Below are 22247 nucleotides of genomic sequence, written 5' to 3'. Positions count from 1 at the left end.
CAATTCATCTGTGGACACTGATTAGAATTTCTTCATATCTCAGTCTGTTTACATCTTCCTTTGACAATGTACATGTAGCATTAACAGACGTGGTCAGTTAAGGACTTTTATGACTTAATGTTGAAATTAACCTATTTTTAGACAACTATTTTTTATGGAATTAATATATTTGACTTCCTTTCCCACTATGGATAATACGTTCCATTTTGGTTTTGTCATAACTGTAGCATGAAATTACAGAATTCTTCAGTTTCTGATTGAATGTATACAGGTAAACAGATACGCTTGTTCAGTTATGAGATATGTAGAACATATCAGGTTTTTGTAGATCAGGCACTGACATATTTGTCATTGCTTCAGAACAGTAACAGAAGTGGAATGGAAACTAAAACAAAACACAGTTACCACAGTCAGCTGATACTGTGTTGTGAATGTGGGTGCCTTCATCCTGTCATCCTGGCCGGCATTGTAAGGTTTTTCTTACTAGGAGAAATGATGTAGATTAACCCCTTGGTCAACAGATAAAGCTAGTTTCTTTCTGTCTGCTTACCTGACATCTTTGGCAATGTTGGACTTTTGTTCCCTTGTGAGTATGCCAAGTAAATATTTCTTACAGCTGTCACTTAGAGAGGATAGTTTTCCAGAACAGGGCATACTTAATTAAGGAGTGCAATGTTCTAGTCCTGATGAAATCAGCGACTTGATAGTCTATGTTCTTCTTCCTGAAGACCCAATACACCTTAGGTAGTTTTCTGTTCTCCTTTGGTTCTTTTGAATCTTAGATTTTTTTCTTCCACATATCTTCTAGCAATCCTTCATTCCTTTTTTTTCCCGCGTTATATATCAGTAGGCTCTGCAAGACTAAATTCGTCTACTGTCTCTGTGTTCAGGGTACGTGTATCTATCCTAGCTGCGAATTCTCTTGGAGTCCATAAAATCTGAGTCAACACACGCATACCTCATGTAGCTATACTTCACCTCAAGTATTATCTAACCATCAGATGTAACTTAGCATGGAGTCTTCATCCTTGTCACTGCTCACATATCTTTCCTGATAGCATTTTCTCCCTACCAGTGGTTCAATGTCAAGTTCTAGGTTGTCCTCTCTGACATTATTTACTTACATCTAAGCCCAAACTAAATCTTTCAGAAAAATGATCCTGCTGCATTGTCTTTCCTGTTTGTTTGTTTGTTTTTTTTTTGTTTCTGAGCTCTTTAAGTTTTAAAGAATAACCTACCTCAAAGGAATATTTAGGGAGTTCATGCTAACATTTGTCCATCACTCTTGAAGTTACAATGCAGTCATTATTTTCAGGAGATGGAGTTTAAGTCTGCATGGGTTTGCTATGGGTGTTTCCGCTAGTGGATTCATGGGCCTGTTACTTGCTTTTCTAAAGTCTTTGATAGCATAAGTAGGTAATTTTCTTTAAAGTATTATTAAAAGGAAAATATTTGCATTCCCTAAGCTTTTCCAGTGAGGGGTATTTCAGCATGAGGATTAAATGCACATTCAAAATGGTACTAAGTGGCTTCTAGTTTAACCTCTTGTAATTTAGAGGGGCAGAAATTCCGCTGTAATTCTGTTCATATCTGGTGAATTGTCTGAATAGACAGACGGATAATTAGGAAATGAAATATAGCTTCAAAGTGCAAAATATTAATCCAGAGGTCATTTATAAATTATATAGACCTAATTAACTTTAAAATGTCTTTCTATGTGCTTTTCTGTTGGGTATTGGTCATGCCATTTACACATGTGGTACATTCAGGACGACGTGGTTATTACTTCCTCTGTCACTATCCAGAAATTAGAGGAATAGAAAAGAACATATAAACCTGTTCCATACATGCCTCTCACAATCTGAATGCAAATTCATCTGTTCTGTTCAACATGCGTCTCCTATAGTAGCCAAAATGGTTTGGGGATACTATGGGATTCAGTTTCAGGTGTTTGGAACTCGAGTTTTGCAATATGGAAATTAAAATAGCAACCAGTTGCAAACTTCTTTTCTGGTTCCACCTAAATTTCCTTGAACTGCATTGTCAGTATCAGTAAAAAGCTTCTTAACAATAACCTCTTTGATATCTGAGTCTAATACTTTCCATTTGTTTTAGCCTGTTACCAGTTCTTAGAAGTCAGCTATTCTGAAATACTAGAAAATGCATTTAAGTATTGTTACTCATCTGGAAAAAATTGAGCGTACTTTAATGGACAGAATGTGTAGACCAGACATTGCACTAAAGTGCTGTCTTTCAAAGGAGCCTAGGAAGGGTTTGTTATCAAGAGTCAAGACACTGAGTTTCTAAAACTCTTGAGGGGCACGGTAGCTGCATTTATAGCACTCATGTTGATGAAGCTGGTCTCAGCTTGTTAGATCCATCTCCCATGTAGACAGAGTGCTCCTGTGCTCTTTGTAAGGCAGGGCCTTCTCTGCCTTTTCCAGGTTGGCTCCGCCACAGTATGGGATGTGGTAGAAGAGCGCAGGATTTTCTCTGTACAATGCTGTGTCTAGGAAAATACTTCTTAAGGCATTTGACTTCTCACATGCCATTTGATTCTAGATGGCACTAGTGATGAGATGACTTTCCAAGGTCAGCTGTGTTCCCGTGAATTACTCTGGCTTGTGCCCTCATCACCCAGAGTGCGTTTTGCTTTGTTACGCAGGAAATGGCTCCACAGATCAGCAGCAATCACAATTGCATCAGCCTTTCTCTGACGTCAGTCAGGTGCTTTTTCTGACACCGTACAGGTTTATGATGTTTCTTTGTGATAGCAGATAAGAAATAACTTTGCTCTCTGAGAATGTTATTAATTTCTCACTTCTCAGAGGTGCTGTCAGTTTTTCAGCCTCAGTCTCTACCCAGTATGCCACTATAAGAACCATTTCCTTCTGACCACCTGTAGTATCAACTGTGTTGCCAAGTTTCAACATGTTGATGTAATTTGGGGAATTATGCAGGCCATAACTTTCCAAGACAACCATTATGTTTATGAACCCTGCTGATTCAAAATGTGGTTAATTGAGCTTCTTCTTCTTGGAATACTCTAAGGTCAAATTGGAACATAAATCTCTTGCACTGATTTACAACATCTCTAAGGCCTCAACTTCTTCAGGCAGGGACCTGAAATGCCAAATGTATTCAAGTGTGTTGCAAAAAAGCAGTGATTCAGGGTAGGAATTTCATTTGTAACTAAAGCTGCCATTTGCATTGTCAACAGACAGTTTTGTCTTGTGCTAACACACATGGAATTCACATTTTGAAAAATGTAGAGGTGTTTTGTTTATAATAAAATCTCTGCATTTCTGAGTTATGATTAGTGTAAAATAATCGCGTGCTTTGTTCTTTGAAAACGCATGTTGTCAGTCATGATGTTATCTTTGCACGGAGAATGACAAACTTCATAATACATCTTTCTTCCCTACTTAATTTGACGGTTATGAAATTTAGTGCATTTTGGCACTGGCCATTTAACAGCAAAACTGAAATTATATTTTTTCAGGGTGTTGCGTGCAAGAGCGCAGTATGAATTCATCCTTTGATCTTTCCTTCTACTTTCCCCAAAAGTAGCCAGTGAATCACAGAATTGTTGGTCTCCGAGACAAGGATTGCATTTATAACTGTATGTTGAATACCACTTAAAGAACATACAAAGAATACTCTTTTACCTTTTTTTTAAGGTATTTGTCATGTATATCCAGTCTGATGTATAAATCTACCTACATCACTTTGACTTTATTCTAACACAGTGAACAAATTTGGCTTCTTAATCAGGCTGCTCAAACAATAATAGTCTACCTCAAAATCAGGCCTCTGATGCACTTGAAAGATTTGTGGAGTTCTTGTCCAATTCAGGTGATGCATTTTGAATTCTTGTATTCTTTAAGATTACATTGCACAGTCATATGTGTTCATAGTTCATAGTCATCATAGTTACCGTGAATGGAACACGTTGCTATACCTTCTATTAAATTCAGTCAATGTGAGGTACCAGATAACTTTTTTTTAATTTATTTTTTTATTGTTGTCATGCACTGATGTAGTCATAGGCATCGACAAAGCTGTTGGGAAGGGGACCACAAGTGCAGCTGGTAACAGTTTATCTGTCACTGACAGGTCAAATAGAGATTCTTTTTAGATTCAGTTATCAGAAGGGCTAGGGGATGATTTGGGACCAGATCCAAAGACTTTCTCTGCTGAGTATTTTCTAGGACAGAAGTTTGAAGAGTATTTTTGAAAAGTAAACGTGCACTAGTTAATTTGTTTGCAGAGCTGATTAACTAGGTTGTGATCTTTTTATGTATTTATTTATTTTTCAGATTCAGGATTAGCATAAAGAAATGCTTGCCAAATCAGTACATCCATACTTAGAAGATATCTTTCTTCTCTTTTTCGTACCACATTTGATAATTCAATCATCAGTTTTTCTTCAGGGGCAGTGTACTTACTTGTGGAGTTTGGCTCCTTTTAGGTTTGCAACAGTTATTTCCTAATTTCAACCAAAGTATCTGCTCTGTGAGTAAATGGCATTGGCATCACTCACTTGCCCTGTCATGAAGTTGCTGCCAAGCTTTCTTCACTGCAACACAGTATGTAAGTGATGTTGAAGCTCTTATGTAGCAACAACTTTCCTGCTTCATGAGCTCTGTCAGTAAAAGTGAGCAAAGTTGTATTCAGAAGCTTTCATTTCTATTTCTTTCTGCTTCTCTTTTTCTCTTTTACACAGGCTTGCCTAGAGAATGTCGTGGCTAAGTATGATAGCACAAGCACCTTTCACGGTGCTGTAGTGTTTCTTTTTAGATTGTCTGCGAGATATAGTTAAACAAAAAGCGATCATTGTCTTGAAACAGACTGAGCATGCTTCTTCAAACAACCCAGCCAGCACTCCCTTGTGAGGGTGTCAAAGGACAGGATGTATGGGCAGGCAGCTTTCATGCGTGAAGAAATCAAGGCTGTCACAGAGTTACAGGGGCAGAAAATCAAGAGAAAGGGAGGCACAGGCAGTCATCGCTTCCTGTAATGCTGATACTTGTCAGACAAATGGTGATCTCTGTAACATTCCCAGAGAGGCTGCAGGTCACTGCTCTGTTGTGGAACTTCAGCCAGCGTCAAGTGGTTGGAGAGTTTCGGAAACCTTATTGTCGTCATCTGTCCTCTTGTGCTGCTCTTGCTATGGCTCTGTAAAATGGCAGTGTGGCAGGGATCTTTGAGACTGAATTGGCATTTCTTCAGGATTAAAAGGGAAAAGATGAGATCAGAAGAATGAGCTCCATGGACTGAAGCACGGAAGAAACAGATCTTATATTTCTGTGGTACCTCTTGCTGCTTCTCCGGAATTTAGACAGGAGTCAATGGAGACTGGTGATCAGCATTTCTAGTTTCGTTTATGGTTTGTTATCTTGTATGTTCTTGTTCCTTGGCCACTGTACAGTATCCATGAAGCACGTTTATCATGCTGCCCTTTCATAGGCTTGTAGTAGAGTCTGGAAGGCATTTATATTCTGGTGATAAAAGGATCTTTGTTACAAATCATATTCTGTGTATTAATATTTTAGAGTTTTGGCAAATAATTTCTATAGGTAACCAGAGGTGGCAGCTTGCAAATGGATTGATAGCTGTTTGAAACAACTGATACTGTGAGGAAGCCTAAATTAGATCAGATGAATTAGCCTGGATTAAGATCAAAGCCCAGATAGGCCATAAATATATGTAAGATGATGACTGACTGGGGAAGGAAATTTCTAACGAAGAATTTATCACACAGATTTTGCCAGTTTATCGGTACAGATGGCTTGCAGAATTCTTCAGTGTATTTGTTGTTGTGAAGATCAAACGGAATTCACTGGTCAAATCATTTTCAGCATACAGATTGTTCGTAAATTCAGTAGTGCGTGATTTAGACTGTCTAATTAAATGAATTGGTTGATATTGCTGCTGCTGCAGTGACAGATAGTTTCTGTAATTAGCCTAAGTGTGGAAATTAAGGTGATTCCTTGGAATACAGTTTTGGATATAATTAATACAAAAAAAGGATGGTGATAAAAGAATAAATTTCAGTTACCATGGCTTCTTTCAGGCCAGGTATAGTACAGAAAAGCAGTAACTTTAGCATTACCTTTACTTGTACATATTTTTCAAGGAACACTCAGCACTTTCTGCAGACAATTCACTTCCTTAATAGTCTTCTGCATAATAAAAATCTGAGCACCATCTAGAACAAACAACTGACAAGTTTCTGAGTTTATTTTTGAAAAAGAGGTTTTATTCTGTCCGAGAACTGGTTAGCCAAAAATTCAGTTTTGTGCTTGTTCTAATTGATGTGTAAAGTGACTAATGAGCATTTTTCCAGACACTGTACAAAATGTTGTTACTTGAAGCACTACAAATTAAAACAAGACTCAGCATCTCTGCTTGTATTTCTGCTGTCTTTCTTATCAAGTCATAACAAGCTCACTCTTAGCTTCCCTCAGGAACATGTTCCAGTATTTTATTTTTATTTTGTTTTTATTTTATTTTGTCATATTTTAATCTCTACTGTTCTGATGTTCCTTTGTTCTGCCATTTCTCTCCCTCCTTTTTGTCTCCTGGTCTGTCCAGACAAAGCCTTTTGTGAAGTAATAGCTGGCAAACTCCTATTTCCCATCTGTTTTGTATATATCTTTGTTGGACTATAGGCCTGATTTCATGGTCAATTGTTTGAGCTACCTGAGTAGATGAAGACAATCAGTTTGCTCTTAACTGAGGAGTAGGAGCTAGACTTAACTCATAAGAAGCAAAGCATCTAAGACTGCGTGTGTGAATGACTTCTAACAAATTTGGTTGTATCTCTGTAATAATATAAGCCCAGAGCATGAGTGGGGAAGGGTGGGCAAGCAAAGGCAGAGAAAGGGTATGACTTTTGGTCTCCTGCTGCACAAGCTCGGTTAATGTTTCACTGTAGGCACTGACTTATCATTCTCAAATGACAATTTTTTCTGTCAACTTCCAGGTCTCTTGGAATTCAGAAGGATGAAAAGATGAAATCCTCATAATTAGGTTGGATTTAAAAACGGAAGACGAGGTAATCTAACCTGTGCATGCCAGCCCTCCACCACAAGCTGCAGTAATGGAATTGGCTCCAGTGAAATGTGAACAGCAACGTGATTGTTCCTTTAACGCCCTCTCTAACGACATCAAACAGGAAAAAAAAATTGTGAGTATAAGCAGCTTTATGCAGTTTGATTAAGGTCTCAAAATTTCCTGACAATAAGTGACATTAGGCATGAATTGTGAAAGACCTATTAAATACTGATTTAAAGGCCATGTGAAAGGCTTTACTAAGAGGCAGTGCCACTATTTGAGATTTGAGCACTGAAAATGATCAGGTGCATTTTTTTGTCAGCTAATTTTTACTCTTTTGGAAGTTAGTCCTCTTTTCCAAAACCTACATTTTTCCCCTATTTTTACTTGTAGACACTTAAAGCAGAAGTGCAGTACTGTTCAGCAACCACTTTTGACATGTATTCTGCATTTAGATATTAAAAAAAAAAAAGTAATTTTGTAACTTGCTGACTCTCTTTTTACTTGTTTGTTCTGCCAAGTCAACTCTAAGGTTTTTTCAAATGCTGGCATGTTCTTAAAATGGAATTTATGTTATAATCAGACTTAAGGTGTTTAGGAGACCAGAGTGACTCATTTATTTAGAAATAATTCCACCAGTAATCCAGCATTTCTCCAGATTTTTCTTTTGCTGAGATACAAAATGGCTATTAAAATGAAGAATGAGAGGGCTTGGAACAGGCCAAGGATGATGACTTATTCCTGAAAAAAGTGGTTGATAGGTTGATAGCCTATGCTGTTATTTCAACTATTGAGACATTCAGGAGGGAAAAATCTACTTATTGTGTCAAAAGTGAAGACAAAGAACTAGTCATTTTTTAAAACATCTTCATTTTGCAGTTTGTAATTACTGTTAATTTTATACAAACTATTTCTAGAATTAAAAGTGTATTTTTAGGAACATCTAAGTCCATTTATGAATTTTCAGTCAGTGGTTATTGTAGGCTATTTAGTTAGTTAGTTTGTTATTTCTGTCAAAACAAAGTTTCCCTAAACCTAATAGCATGTATGCCTGCTGCTTGTCCAGGTAGCTTGCTAGATCTTAATGTGCGTGCCAGCAAAGCAGGAAGATGAAACAAGATCAGGGATTAATGGCAGCTGTTTAGCTGGTCCGCTCAGGACTGCCACTTGCTCCTTCTGAGCCAGAATGTTTGGTCATTGCAGATAGCAGCCTGAGAATACTCACTCATTACAACACAGCCTGATATTGTGGTATACAAGAGCAAAAACCAACCACCTCCACCACCACCAAAAAACATTTAAACCTGTACATCTGTGTAAATACAGGGAAAGGTGCTATCTGGGGCAGGGGACAGCGTTGTGTTTTGCTTCATTTTTTAGTTTCTTGGAAATTACGTTTCTGAAAAAATGACTGCTTGAGCCGTAGTGTGAGATTCATTTTGTTCCAGGTAAAGACAACGACAAACTGCCAACAAACTCTGTTTTCTGACCCACCATCTTTCCCTTGCCCAAGAATTTGTGAAGATTTTTGTACAATGGGAGGAGAGTTGCTCATTTGTGACTTTGCTGCACCTTAATGCTTTAGCTAAAGTTACAAATGAATTTAAGTTTTCTGTTCCCTCTCATCTCCCTTTGTAAGTTTTCCAACTTTTGGAACTATTTCCTTTTCATAGTTATATATATGTACTTTTTCTGAGCTGATTGTTTTTGTTCTTTCTTCCTTCTGTGCTTCTCAAACTTCTCATTCCGTTTATTTCCTTCACCGTTTATTTATCTGAACTGTTTTCTCCCTTTCTGATCCCTTTCAGTAAATCTTAGTTATCTGCAAATCAAAATCAAGTGCAAATATGCATGCATCCACAGAGCAGCTGTTGTAAAGAGACATAATTTCACTTGATGGAATTGATAGAAACCCTGCCAACCACCCAAGCTAAAACAAGGTCTGAGATGGTGGTCAGATGTACTTTTCACCAGAGCAAAAAGAAAGAAAGTGTTCTGCCATTTGGCTTATTAATGTACTATTCTTTACTAATTTAAAACTGCTGAATATATTTTTGGTCCCTCTGTGAGGGCTACACCAACAAAATTGATGTTTCATAGCATGCAGGCCCCATGTGCCAAGCACATGACCAGCTTTTACCTCCCTGTATTCATCTAGTCTTTTCCCCCAAATCTAATAATACTTGGCATGACATCAATACTAGCATAGGGTTAATAAAACCAAGGATAGTATTTTTAGGAAAGCACTGAACATGGAATGTTTTCTTTTATGAAAGTCAGGAGATTTTTATGAAGTTTCTTCTGACAGGAGGAAAACAGTGCTGGCTTTGATAGATTGATGAAGCTGATTGTATGAGACGTCCCTTGAAGGCTTCCCTCTTCGGGAAGGAAAAGGTTGGTGGGCTGTGTAGTGAAAGAGTTATGGGCCTTATTAATTATAATACCTTGATGGAGTACCTCTGTTTATCACAGCTGTAGAGCTGGCAACCATCTGATTTGAATGCTTCATACTGGCCAGTTTGCAAGATATGTTTTGTTGTCATTTTCGGTGTTCTCTGTTTCTCTGAAAAATGCAAATATAAAATATTTAACACAAATGTATAAATTTTCTGGCAATTGACCCTGCAAATATATTCTTCCTAAAAATTGCAAAACTGGGAGGCCAAAAAATTTTATGCATTTTGATGCATGTGCAAATAATCTAACAAGTTTGTGTTTAAATAAGAAAATACAGAGATTTAAGTATATATTTGTAACATAGTTTACAGAATAAAATTCTCCTGTTATTTTTAAAGTAGAAGTCATACTAAATCCTCAACATAGATTCCTTAGATTACACTTTATTTATTAAAAACTACAGAAAATACATTCCTTAAATCTAACTGCTTCCTACTCTGACCTTGTCTTAATTCTGATATAAGGAATGGGTGAAGAAGTTGTAATGGTAAACAAGTGTTGAGCCTTGGTATTGTGCATAGTATCAGTTTCTGAGCTCTTGCTCTCATATCTCTCCTAGTGATGATGAAAGCAAAAGACATCTTCTGAGGATTCATGGCAGCTGCTCTGTATCGTCAGCTCCAGCAGTCAGTCATCAGGTTCTGTGATACACGCCGTGCCGAGATTGCTAATGCTATAGTTGAACATATGCAATATGGGTTTGTTTCCCTACAGTATGCAGGGGTTGTGCGTGTGTGTGTGTGCTGCACAGTAATGATAATGGTGTAGGGGGCTTTTTACTTTTTTTTTTTTTTCAGCAATGTTATGTCATGGCTCAATAGTCTGGAGATGGTTATATTGCAGACTGGCCCTCTCAAAAACCTTCCTGTCCTGACAGACATTTCCAGGAGAAAATAAGTAGAGAATATCTGAGGAATGATGAACGTCTTTGCCAAACAACCACATACCATAGTGTGTTTACCTGCGCGTTTAAGTGTGCTTCATGTGTGTGGAAGAGGAAGCTGTATGTTTTGTATGTACATGGGAGGGCTTTCCAGTGCAAACTCTGACCTCAGAGATGTCAGTGCTTGTGACTGGAAACAAGTGTATGGGTGGTCCCATTACGTGTGGGTTTTGGCTCTGTAAAGGGCCATACGGCAGTTTGTCAGTAACTTCACGCTTGAGCTTTTGACTGCAGTTGTAGACTGATCAACCAGCAAATTTCCGATCATTAATTTATTCTTGAATTTAAGTTTTTTTGTGTGTGTGTTGCTTTTTAATCTAGCCTGAAGTCAGAGATTCCCTTTGTTTCTAAGCTGATGAATCTTTGTTAATTTGGAGCACCACGTTAACCACTGTGTTTGGTCTTATTTTAAAATATAAAAAAAAAAACGGAGTCTGTCAAGAGATAAAGGCTCAGTAAAGATATCTAGCAGAAATATAATGATCACACTGAAAAGCATTTTTTGTTGGCAGCAAAAATGTCATCCACTGGGATGTTTCTGAAGATAAGTAGAATATTTTCTGTAATGAAGTGGTCACCAAGAAGCACATGAATGATACTTTCACTAGTCTTTTTCTAGCCTATATATAGTAATATAGTATCAGCTAAATCGTTTTTTTTTAATATATATATATTTCCGCTGGTATATAAGTTTAAACTTCAGCTTACAGCTAAGGTGATTTCAGAAATCTATTTATGTCAATGGTGTTTTCACAACACTGCTGAATGCCTTGTACTTTTTCATCAAAGGCACAATTATTTAATAATTGTAACTACTTAAAACATCTTAAAACTGACTCCAGGCTGACAGGTGTTACACAGCCATAACCTCTCTATTTTTTACTGAAATTACATGCAACGAATAATCTAGAATAGCTTCCAGTTAGCAGGAGAATCCTATGCTGGACTTTGCCCTACACATTTGAAAGGCCTGAGGCAACTCCTGTAGAGATGTTAGTCTAAGAATTTGCGATGTTGAAGCAAATCGGAATTGTGGGGTGATTTTGATTACATGCCAGCTGGGCACTAGTAGAGAATGAAGTCCTTTAATCCAACATTTCCGGTGCTTGTTACATTGAGTGCTTGAATTGGTTGGTTGATCTTGATTGTGACCCTTCTGTAACAAAAGTGCATAATTATAGACTGGAAGAATAAAATTAATGTTAGTTAACATTAACAACAACAAAAAAAGATGCCGAATTCGGCTTGTGCTAATGTTTGATGTTGATAGGCACATGCTAGCATTGTTAAAGAGAGTCAGTAATGTAAGACTGCAACATCACCCATGAAAGACCTCCCAAAGAGTTATTTTCCCAGCTTAATCCTGCTCCTGACAGAAGTAATCTTTGAAAAAGTAATCTCTGAGAGCTAATAGGTAGCTCAGTTAGGGAGCTGGTGTGCTAAGGCAGAGGCTGTGACCCCTGAGCTAGCCCCCATCATGTGGAAGATGTGTGCCAGTTGCCTATGGAAGTTCTGGGAGAATTGAGACATTGTGGTTCATGTGATGCACCTCTTGCTCTCGTATCCACAGGTGAAAAAGGAGATTGGTTTTGTCCTGAGGTAAATATAAATGTATTTAAGCTGCGATCTAAGGAAATTTTAGTTGCATTTTGCTAACTGTAAGTAAGTAATATTCAGGACACTTTTTCTTTTACACAGGGGGGGATGTGTTAAATAGTCAGCCATTTTGACTGAACTGGGCTTGGATTTCGCTGGAGAGGGAGTGCTACGTCGTGGATGAGAACTAGAAATTTCTGGAAGTGACCATAAGATGCAGAGGATATCTGGGATAAACCTCTTTTATCAGTAAGTAAATCTTTAATGTTTGAAATTTCTTGCAACAGGAAAGGCAGCTGCTAAGGAGCTGTTCCACAGTTGCTTGTTCCTCTGTTTATATATAATAAATGCAAAATAATAACAATAGTATAGATATTTATTGCTCAGGTGTGTCTCTGTGTTTCATTTTCCAATGCTGCCACCCAGAAATCTAAGTGAGTTTGTATCAGTAGAAATAAGAACAAATCAGTAAATAAGCTTCTGCTGTTTATCCAGTGCTCTTCCTGCTATTTATCCAGTGCTTTTTTCCTGAAGTCAATTGTGAAACAACAGAAATCAGGATGCTCTGTCTCCTGATCTGTGCCCGTTCAGTCCTGGAAAATGACATATTGTTTTATTTTGGCAGGAAGATACATTTCATATTAACTTTAGTTGATAAATAAGTTATTTGTCCTAGATATCTTGAAGTAGTCGGTCTCTGCTTGCAAAACCAACTTGTGAAGTGAGTTACAACTTCACATTTTACAAGGGCAGTGTTATGCTGGCCTTAGAGTGACAAGAAAATCTGAAAGCTGCTAGATATTCTCAAAGGGTTATCTGCTAAGAGATGTGTCAGGTGTGAAGTACACAAGTTATGAGTGTGCTGTCATGGGATAGCAGAGTACCCACTTGTGACAGCTCTGCAAAGTGAAATAGAAATCAGAGAAATCTTCTTTGCATCGAGGAGTTTGAGAAGCACTGAGCAGAAAGTTTTTTTTCTCCCTGTTTTAAAAACAAGTTAACAAAAAAAAAAAGGTTTAAGGTTTTAAGTGTTTTATAATTTAAACCCACACTTCACAATATTTGCTTTGCTCAACACAAATATATCAGGATATTATCTGCATATTAAATCACACATTTAAAGCCTAAGTAGTTTTATACTAGAGAAACTGCAAGTTCTATTTTAGGAATGATTTCATACTCCACTGCCTTGAGAAGCTCTTCACAAGCCATCAGATTCTCCCCCAATCATGTAGGCCATTGACTTGAGAGGGATTAATTATTCTCACTTGGGGAGGTAAATAAAGCGTGTCATAATTGCTGCTGTTGAACCTCAATAAAAAAAAATGCTCGTATATGTGAACTAATGCTGGATTGAAAGCCAGAGGTGGTAATGGATTTCAAAACCCCATGGTGAGTTACAGATCTTTGCTTCTTTACATCCACAGTTGGATTCTGCCAGTATGTGTGCACCTTTGATTAAAACGAACAAGAAGCCTAGCTATAAAGCTATGCAGGCTTAAAATTTTGTAAAAACACTTCGCATTAAAAAAAATCTTTTACTGAGTCCTTTACATGACATTTTTTGCAAGTATTATACAGCTTCACTTAAAAAAAAATAATCATAACATTGAGTGTTTTTACTGCATTAAGTAACAAAAGCCGAATGAAACCTTGCATCAGTTGTAGCATCCTGCATGCAAGTTCACGATAAAGGATTTCCCAGTTTCTGAGTATTACGTTTTTGCTCTACAAAACCTTCATGCTTTAACATTATTTTATGAACTCATGCTACAACAAAAGCCTTCTGATCTGAATAGCAAGAAAAGCCTACTTTGAGTTAAATCATCATCTGCTGCTTTGAACTAAATGGATTCATCTCTGGCTCTAGAATCTGTGACACAAACCTCTCTGATTTTTGTTAAGGTGAGAACATGGAGTCTTGTAAACCTGGACAGTGAAAAGATTCTGCTTGGATAATATCCCAGCAGAGATGATAGAAATCTGACAAGTTACTGCATTTTAGAGTTAAATGAGGAAGAAAAAGTGGGGATGGGAGAGAAAAAGCAAATTTGCATAGCATAGTGGACACAGTAAACCCTGAGAACATTATTCTGTCTCATTGAGCTGCAATTCCATGTCAAATGTCCAGTTATTTACTAATCTAGCAAGAGAGCATCCAAGCAAGATTTGGACAGATGAGACAAGTCTTTAGGGTTTATTTAGTGCATAGGTAACAGTGACAAAAGAACTTCACAAACTTTAAGTGTGTATGAGCACGGCACAGATACAGAGCAGTAACAGAAACTTTCAGCACAAAGTAGTAAATATAATGGTGTGATATTTGTTTGTTTTTAAATGTACATGACTAAGTTACACTTTCAGTGGAGCCTTGAACACCCTAAGTGACATGAATAATTGTCTTAAAAGGCTGTTACAGCTTTTCTGAAGGCATAACTGGAAAACTCAATCCACATATTTTTATACAAATGGGAAAATTGGTTCTGTTGAATAGTTCTCTTAAATTATATTTGATAACTATCCTCATGTGTTAACTTTTTTGATGTTTGTATAGTTTTCAAGTGCTCAGCAGGTGAAGTCAATGGAATTATTAATGTAAATACAGTTCCTTATGCACATGTTAGCAGGAACCTACCCTAATTTATTTATTTTTAATGAGCTATACAACACTGTTAGTGAAAAGTGTTGTGTAACTGTCTTTTTATTTTTTCAAGGTTACTAACTACCAAATGAGCATTTAAAAATTGTTTGTTGTCATTGTTTTAATTTTTTCAAAATATATGGAGAGTAATTCCTCTGAATTTTTACTCAGGTATTGGAACCAAAGATGGTAGCAGTTAAGGTAAAGACTTCAAGGGGAAACGGCAGAAGCAGGTCCAGTTCAATCCAGTACAGGCTTCTGCTACCTGGCGAGTGAGGGTATTTGTAGACAATCAATATGAAGCGTCTGAAACATTCCAGATTGTTTTGTCTGACCCAGTTATGGCTGCCTTTGAGATTCCAGCATTAGTAATAGTTGAAATTGTGGATCCTGGTGATGGTATATATCACTTCTTGTTCCCTGAAAATTTGTGATTAAGTGCAGTACTGATCATTTGCAAGCCCTGTAAGTACCTCATCTGTCTTTGTTCTGTTGTTCCATCCTGTCTTAAAGCTTCAGCTAGCTGCACAAGGAATTTGTATTCTTTATTGAAGCACTTCTCTGGCTACCTTCTTACTCTGTATGTAATGTCATGCAGGTGTTCAGCCTGTATCCCCCCTTTTCTCAGCTTGTTTTTCTTCTCAGTATCTACAGCATATATTCCTCAGCTGCAATACAGAGTAGAGGAAGATGTAGGTGGACTGCTAATTCCTCTTAGAAGATCTGGTGATGTCAGTCAAAAATTGATGGTCATTTGTTCTGCACTCCAAGGTATGTTATCTAGCTGGGAAACATCCACCTGTTAGCAGGTATTTCCAGTAACTTCAGTGGTTGGAACAAATGATTTTTGCAGGCAACTTGCATGTTTTAATTTGTCTAGTTCTCTGCTTAAAGAATATTTTAAAGACTGAAATGTAAGTGCGTGTGTGCACACGCATGCATGTATGTGTATTTTTGGAAGAGACGCCATTTTATTGCCTGCAGCTTTTTCTTGTAGAAGAGAAAGTGCCTGTCCCTGCAGTGATTGTTTAGAGGAGGAAAAAAGTCTGTTTAGAGGATACGAACATTATGTATGCTTCATGGGCAAGGATAATGGGAAATCATCCTTAGTTCTGTGACTTACTTAAACTTCTGGTTGGAAAAAAAAGCATTCTGATGTCTTTTGTTTCTATTTTACCTTTACCTATAAGAGTCAGCCTGAGTGGCTAGCAGGAATCCTCAGTCAGGGATTCTGTCATTTGTTCATTCGTCAGTGACTTACAAGGGCTCAGCAACATTTTCCCTTTCTTTGTTGTATATTGAGGCACAGAAAATCTTACCAAGTTAGCTAAAGCTTTTTGTCCTTATAGCCCTTTTGACCTAGGTTTATATTGTGTCTTAGCCTTACATTACAAGTATTTCAAACAAATGCAGCATAAGTAAGATGGAGTAATTTATTTATTTATTTATTCCTTGTAGGAATTGCACAATGAGGTAAAAGTGAAGTTCAAATTCACATTTGTTATTGCAGGATGAGCTCATCCTAAAGTCACAGAGACTTTCCTATGCATTCTGGTCCATGAAAGGATGGCGCGTAGAAATGAAAAGGAAAAGCTGTTCTTGCATTCTTTCCTTCTTCCTGCACAAAATTGCCTTACATTGTGACTGCTGAACTGCTAGTAGGACTGTACTCTAAATGATTTAGATCAAAGCATATTTTTGAGAGCTTTTTTTTAGTTATTTGACTCATTTCACTAACATGATTGAAGTAAAGCCCTACAGAAAAGATGAGTCAGGATAACTGGAGAGAAAAGGAAATCAGGAGCAGGACAGGTTTCATGAGGGTTCCAGATGATAGTAAGAATTCCCTAAGTCACTTTCCTACTGGAAAAAATGTAACCATAAATGAAAACGAAGAATTGCTTGTGTTTAACTTGTTATTAATGCATATTTGTTAGTCACTTCCAGCATAAAACATTCTTTTCAATTTGTGTAATTTAAAAGGCTGTTTTTCTTCTGCTTCTTTAATGTCATGACTCCCTGTAAGTCATTTAATTTCTCTCCTCATAGGTTCAGCTACTGGTACAGTACCATCTACTGTCTTGTCTTTTTCTGACTGCATCTCACGTCCTGAAGGTCATTCCAGTGTTAATTTTAATAAGAATGAGACTGAGAAAACCTGTCATATTATCATTATTGATGACTCCCTTTATGAGGAAGATGAGACCTTCAATATTTCTCTGAGCATGCCACTAGGAGGCCAAGTTGGCACTGAATTCCCGAGCACTAAAGTAATAATCTTGGCTGATGTAGATGATGGTGAGTACAAAGAAGCACGTTTGTTTTGCTGGGACTTTCCTCTTTAGAACTTTTACTGATAAATATTCTCTTCGTGGTTTTGTTTTTTAAATATCTGAAACTGTGGGTCTAGGATTCACTTATTCCTTACAACAACTGATGGGACAGGCATGAACTATTTTTAAGATACAGTGTAAATATGAATCAGTCATTTTGGCTTTCACTGTTTTGTTGCTGCAGTAGGGGTTGAGGATTAGATTTTATTTTTATTCCAGATACAGAATTAGCTTTGTTACTCTGAAGTAGATTTGCAAGGACTAGATTTACATTACTGCAGCACAGCCTGTGATTACAGTAGTTTCCGCAGGTATGGTATTAGTTTTGTGACAATACTATAGATGAAATAATTTGGAAACCATCAGGTAAAGCTGAAAAGTAGAGTTACTAGAGGCTAATTTGACATGTACATTGATTCTCAATATGTCAAGATTAAAGCTCTTTTAAGTGCAGTATGCTAACATTCAAAGTATATATACAAAACTTGAATTAATTGCTAGTCTCAGCAAAGAAATAAGGCAATAGTAAGCCTAACAGCGCCTCTTTTCAACTGAAAAGAGGCTGAGCACAGTTCTGATATAGGATGTGACTTAACAGTATTTGCACAGTCTTGGTCAAACTAGTCTTAATGAAGTGTACTGTGATGCCTCTAACAACGAGAGGAGAAAACTCTGAGTAGACAAAGAAAGAAATGTAGAGACAATTTTTACTTGCATTAAGCTTTACAGCAAGAAGGAAAGCCATTTAAAGTGTCATCCAAGAAAGCGGTCTGGTATGTTGTCAGATTTTCTGTTGGTGTAATTTCAATATTTACACAGAGTGGTTCACAAGTCATGCATAATTCAGAAAATCCATTCAGTCAGTAAAAATAATGTACGGTAAGGTGAGATAAATACAGATATTCAAATTTTACATTATTTTAATCACTATTCCCCTTCTGAAAGTCAGATACCAGAGCAGAGTTGGGAATGGAAATATTTTTGTCTTGCTAGCTGTTCTGTTAAGATGTCTCATGAGAGTTTCATAAAGCTGGTGAGATCACTGGTATGTGCTCTGTGTGTGTGGCGATGGAGGGGGAAGCAGTTTTCTAGTTTTACTGGTTCAAGGTTGTTGTTTGGTTTTTCATGTATTTGGGTATCCCTCTGAGAAGGGCCCTATATTACTGCTTTTTTAAACAAATGGTTCTGCATAATGTCCTTATACTGGAAAATAAAGCACATGATACAGTGACTTTTTTTCAGTGAAATGCATGAAAAATTTCAGTGTTAAGTCTGTACACAGGCTTGTTTTTCACCTCTCAAATTACAGTCATAAAAAAATTATCCCCATTTTACATCTGAAAGATTCGCATTTCCACCACCTCTACTAGAGTTTGATGTGATTTGTGCATAAGGAGGAAGTCACTGATCAAAATGTATGATCAAGTATGGTTTGGGAAACATATGCCCGGGGATTATTTAAAATGAACAGACTTCATACAGAAAAAGGGTCCTAAGATTTTGTTGTTGCTGTCATAAGCAGAGGCCTGCCACAGACTGCCTCAGGTGAAGATCCGTAGCTCCTCATAGAGTCATATTATGTAAAAAACAGAAATAACTCATTATTAGGTCTCAAGAGTCTCCAGAGGTGCCAGTTTCATAAAACTTGGGGGATGAAAAGGTTTAAAGCTTAAATATGTTTGAAACTAATTTTTACACTCATTCTCATAGCACCGCAGTGACATAAATGAAGTAAAGTATTCAAGAATTAGATGGGAAAAAAACACCAAGTTAACATTCAAGACATAATGGGTATCCATTGATCTAGGGGCTCTCCAAATGAGAACACTGAAGGTTTTGTAGCACACCCTTGATCCTAAACCGGTAAACTGAGTTGTGTATCGTTTGCCTGTAACATGGGAGCATGGGAGCATGCTGTCTGTGTCTGGCTGAACAAAGGGTCCAGTTGTTCAGTAAGAGGCTTTAAAGAGAGACGTGCAAAAAGCTTGTGATTTTTACAAGCAAGCGGAAATGCATATTAGCTCTTTGCCTGTGTGTTTAAGTGACATCACGGTAAGAACAGGTTTCAGGTCCACAGGTAAAAAGAAATTAAAAAAAAATAATGGGGGGAGAGATTTGCAGGTGAAACAAGACAGAGCCTTTTATTTTTAATGAAGAAAAACTGATTTTAAATGAATAGTTAATGGCATTTCATGACTGAACTCTCTATTGTTCACTAAAATTTATCATTCAGGTCAGATGCCATTCTGCTTTCTTAGTTAAATCTTTGGTAATTAACATAATGATTTCTTTACTAACTGTCCTAAAAGAGAAAGAGAAGTAGTAAATACGTAAATGATCTGCTTTTCGTTTTTAATTTGCAAGCTTCAAAAAGAAGTTTGGGCCGCTTCCTTTTATTTTATTTATTTATTTATTTATTTGAGTTAGGTTTTGAAACCCAAAATAAGTTACATATTTTAAAAATATTTCCTAGGTAAAATGTGAAGGGTACTGAAATCATATTTGGGCTCACATAATACAAACGGATTAAATTTCAGACATGAAGTGCCAAGTCGCATCATCCTTGAGGGCTGAATGTGTGCTTTTAATAGCCCATGGATGATGGCTTTTTTCCTATTTCTTGAAGAGTAGATGTATCTAAATTGGACACTAAGAACTCTGAAGACACAGAAAATGCTATTGAACATTTGACTAGTCACAGTTGTCTAAGGGAAAGTTCTCTTGAGTTGTACTATATTTACATGGAAAACGTTCATTTGAGTGATTAAAAAAAAAGAATTAGATGCTTTTTTAATCTTATTTTTGCGTGCATATGTTGGAAATAAAAGTATTTGCTTAGTATTTTTCACTAACAATACAATAAGATTGAGAAACTCCCTTTTGGATCATTGTAGCGAGCATTTAAGTTCTTATTTAAAAATATATGTATGTATTTTATATATGTATGTATGCATGTATTTGTATATTTATATACGTGTGTATATATAGTATGTAGGAAGCAGTACCTCGAGGCAAATATAAAATTCTCAGTCAGCTAAGCAGTGCTGTCCCTGTTCAGAGGAGAACTTGGTATGAATGGTATAGATGGTATGAATTGGTATAGATGGTATAGAACGTCTGCAAAAGCATTTATCTAGGTCAGGTCAGGTCCAAAATGTAAAACATGATTTCTACAACAAGGGACTTGTATCATTGAGTTGCTTTATTTTCTACAGAAAAGCCTGTCTGTTTTTCTCTGCTGTACTTGGCAGAGTGAGTTACGAGAAGCTGCCTGGCACTGCTGTAAGACTGGCTCTAAGCTCAGTAATCAGCCGAGCTCCAGAAAGCACCAGATAGCCAAAAATTAAAACTCCTTATGGACTTCAGTGTTTTTCTCTAAGCTTCCATCACCCCAGCTGTAGGAGACAACAGTTGCACCTCCTAAAGCTTTTCGGAGTTGGATTTCCCCAAGAGATACCATAGAAATGAAGAGTATTAGGTGACTGCCAGGTTGTGTAATTGTAGCAATTCTGCTAGAGAAGATGCTGGCTGTTGTGCTAAAATAATGTTGCAGTGACACTGGAGAGATTATTTACATTGTGTTAGTATAGATGAACAATAATACGCAACACAGGAAAAATGTGTCAGGTTCTATTAACACTTCTGGCAAAGATAAAGGCTGCTATTGCTTAGGTGGCAGAAGTAAAGACCATGTATTGAATTTTGGAGACTTTGTCTGTAAAGCCGCAGATAGTTATAGTAAAAGCAACAGGTATGACTTGACTCCAGTGTGCACTTCTTCATTCTTCTTGATTAGTATTCAGAAGGGCTGCTAAACTGGTGCTCCTTGAGACAGACTTGTGATGTTTGATCTCTTATGCTAAACAACAGTCTGCCTAAACCCAGTTTAATACTGACCTTTTCCATGACCTGTATTGAATAACTTTTTGCATTTCCTATGAATAACTGAAGTCAGTTTGTCACACTGCAGGAAAAAAACCAGCTTGTAACCCTTTAATCTGCCCCATCTGTGTCAAATGTATGCTTTGACAATAATTTAAAATCATAAATGTCTAAACTCTGAAAACTGAAATCCTGCCTTTATCTTGTGGAGAGGGAGGAATGTGTATATATGTGTATATATTTCCTTTAATAGTAAGCAATAAAAAAAATCTACATTGTTCTACATAACAGAAATATAATGGAAGAACTGCCTCACATCTTATATCTGTGCTGGACTACATGGACAAAGTTTTTGAAATTGCTGTTTTACTTCAAATGGTAAGCTAAACAGCCAGCTGTGCAAGATCTTTGTCAGTTGCAGATAAGGTGAAAAACATATATAACACTTCATTTATTTAATTCGGTGAGTGTTTTGTTTGTTTTTAAAGGATATAAAAAGCTTACATTATGTGGTAAGCAGGTGCATAATAATGTTTCTGTAGGTGGGCAGTCGATATCATTGGGATTTGCAGTGGAAATTGGTAACATTTATTTTTCTTGTAGCCATTAATGGATTAAAAGTCAGACTGCAGAGCAGTACGTGTAAATGTGCACAAGAACAGGCAAAAAGAGGCTCCTTTAAAAATATATTCATTTCTGTCTGTATTTAGAACCTGCTTAGTACTTCGGTAACACTGAGTATCGAGCGGATGGAAGTGCTGGTTATGTGCTTATTTGTGTCTGGAGGACTGGAACAGATCTGTCCGAAGCAGCTTCTGTCACGGTGCGCTCCAGAAAAACAGAACCAATATCGGCAGAGGGTGAGTTTCTCGTAAAAATGTTGCTCGTTTTTTTTTTTTTTTAAGAGTATGTGAGCAAAAAAATGGGGTATCTGGTATTCAGTCTTATTTATCTCCAGTGTACCTATGGGGTGGAAAAGTTAAGTAAAGGATATTGGATGTGGATTTATCAGGTGGAAAACACCAGGTGTGTGGGACAAGGGCAGTTCAGCTAAGTTCACTGACTTGCTGATGGAGACTGCAGGATGGCTGTGGGTAATTTACTTGCACCTTAACTGACGGCAGGAACTAGGAGAAACAGACGTGAGAGTATTTTCTTTAGAGCACTTTGTTACCCTGCAATAAAACTGAATTTAAATCCCCCAGTTGCCCTGCAGTGATTCTATCAGTACAGTAGCCGAGGAACCTTTGTTTATCTATGAGAACTGATGTATGTGAGATCCTAGGGTCTCTCAGTTACTGCGGAGAGAACTTCTGGGAAGGCACCACCAGTGTGA

At 37.2% G+C, this 22247-nt stretch overlaps 1 long non-coding RNA gene across 1 annotated transcript in view; it reads left to right on the top strand.

Annotated features, from left to right (window-relative positions):
* The window catches only part of LOC106046686 (uncharacterized), a 41077-nt gene extending 24194 nt beyond the window's left edge, over window positions 1–16883 (top strand). Inside the window, exons 2-7 of the long non-coding RNA XR_001213399.3 lie at window positions 6989–7192; window positions 9368–9453; window positions 10076–10154; window positions 12158–12304; window positions 15342–15467; window positions 16746–16883. This is a non-coding gene — a long non-coding RNA (uncharacterized lncRNA). The remainder of the gene's footprint in view (window positions 1–6988; window positions 7193–9367; window positions 9454–10075; window positions 10155–12157; window positions 12305–15341; window positions 15468–16745) is intronic.
* The last annotated feature ends 5364 nt before the right edge of the window (window positions 16884–22247 follow it).

The sequence above is a fragment of the Anser cygnoides genome, chromosome 4 (genome assembly GCF_040182565.1).
Source record: "Anser cygnoides isolate HZ-2024a breed goose chromosome 4, Taihu_goose_T2T_genome, whole genome shotgun sequence".
Classification (NCBI taxonomy): domain Eukaryota; kingdom Metazoa; phylum Chordata; class Aves; order Anseriformes; family Anatidae; genus Anser; species Anser cygnoides.
This window is presented reverse-complemented; position numbering and strand designations above follow the sequence as displayed.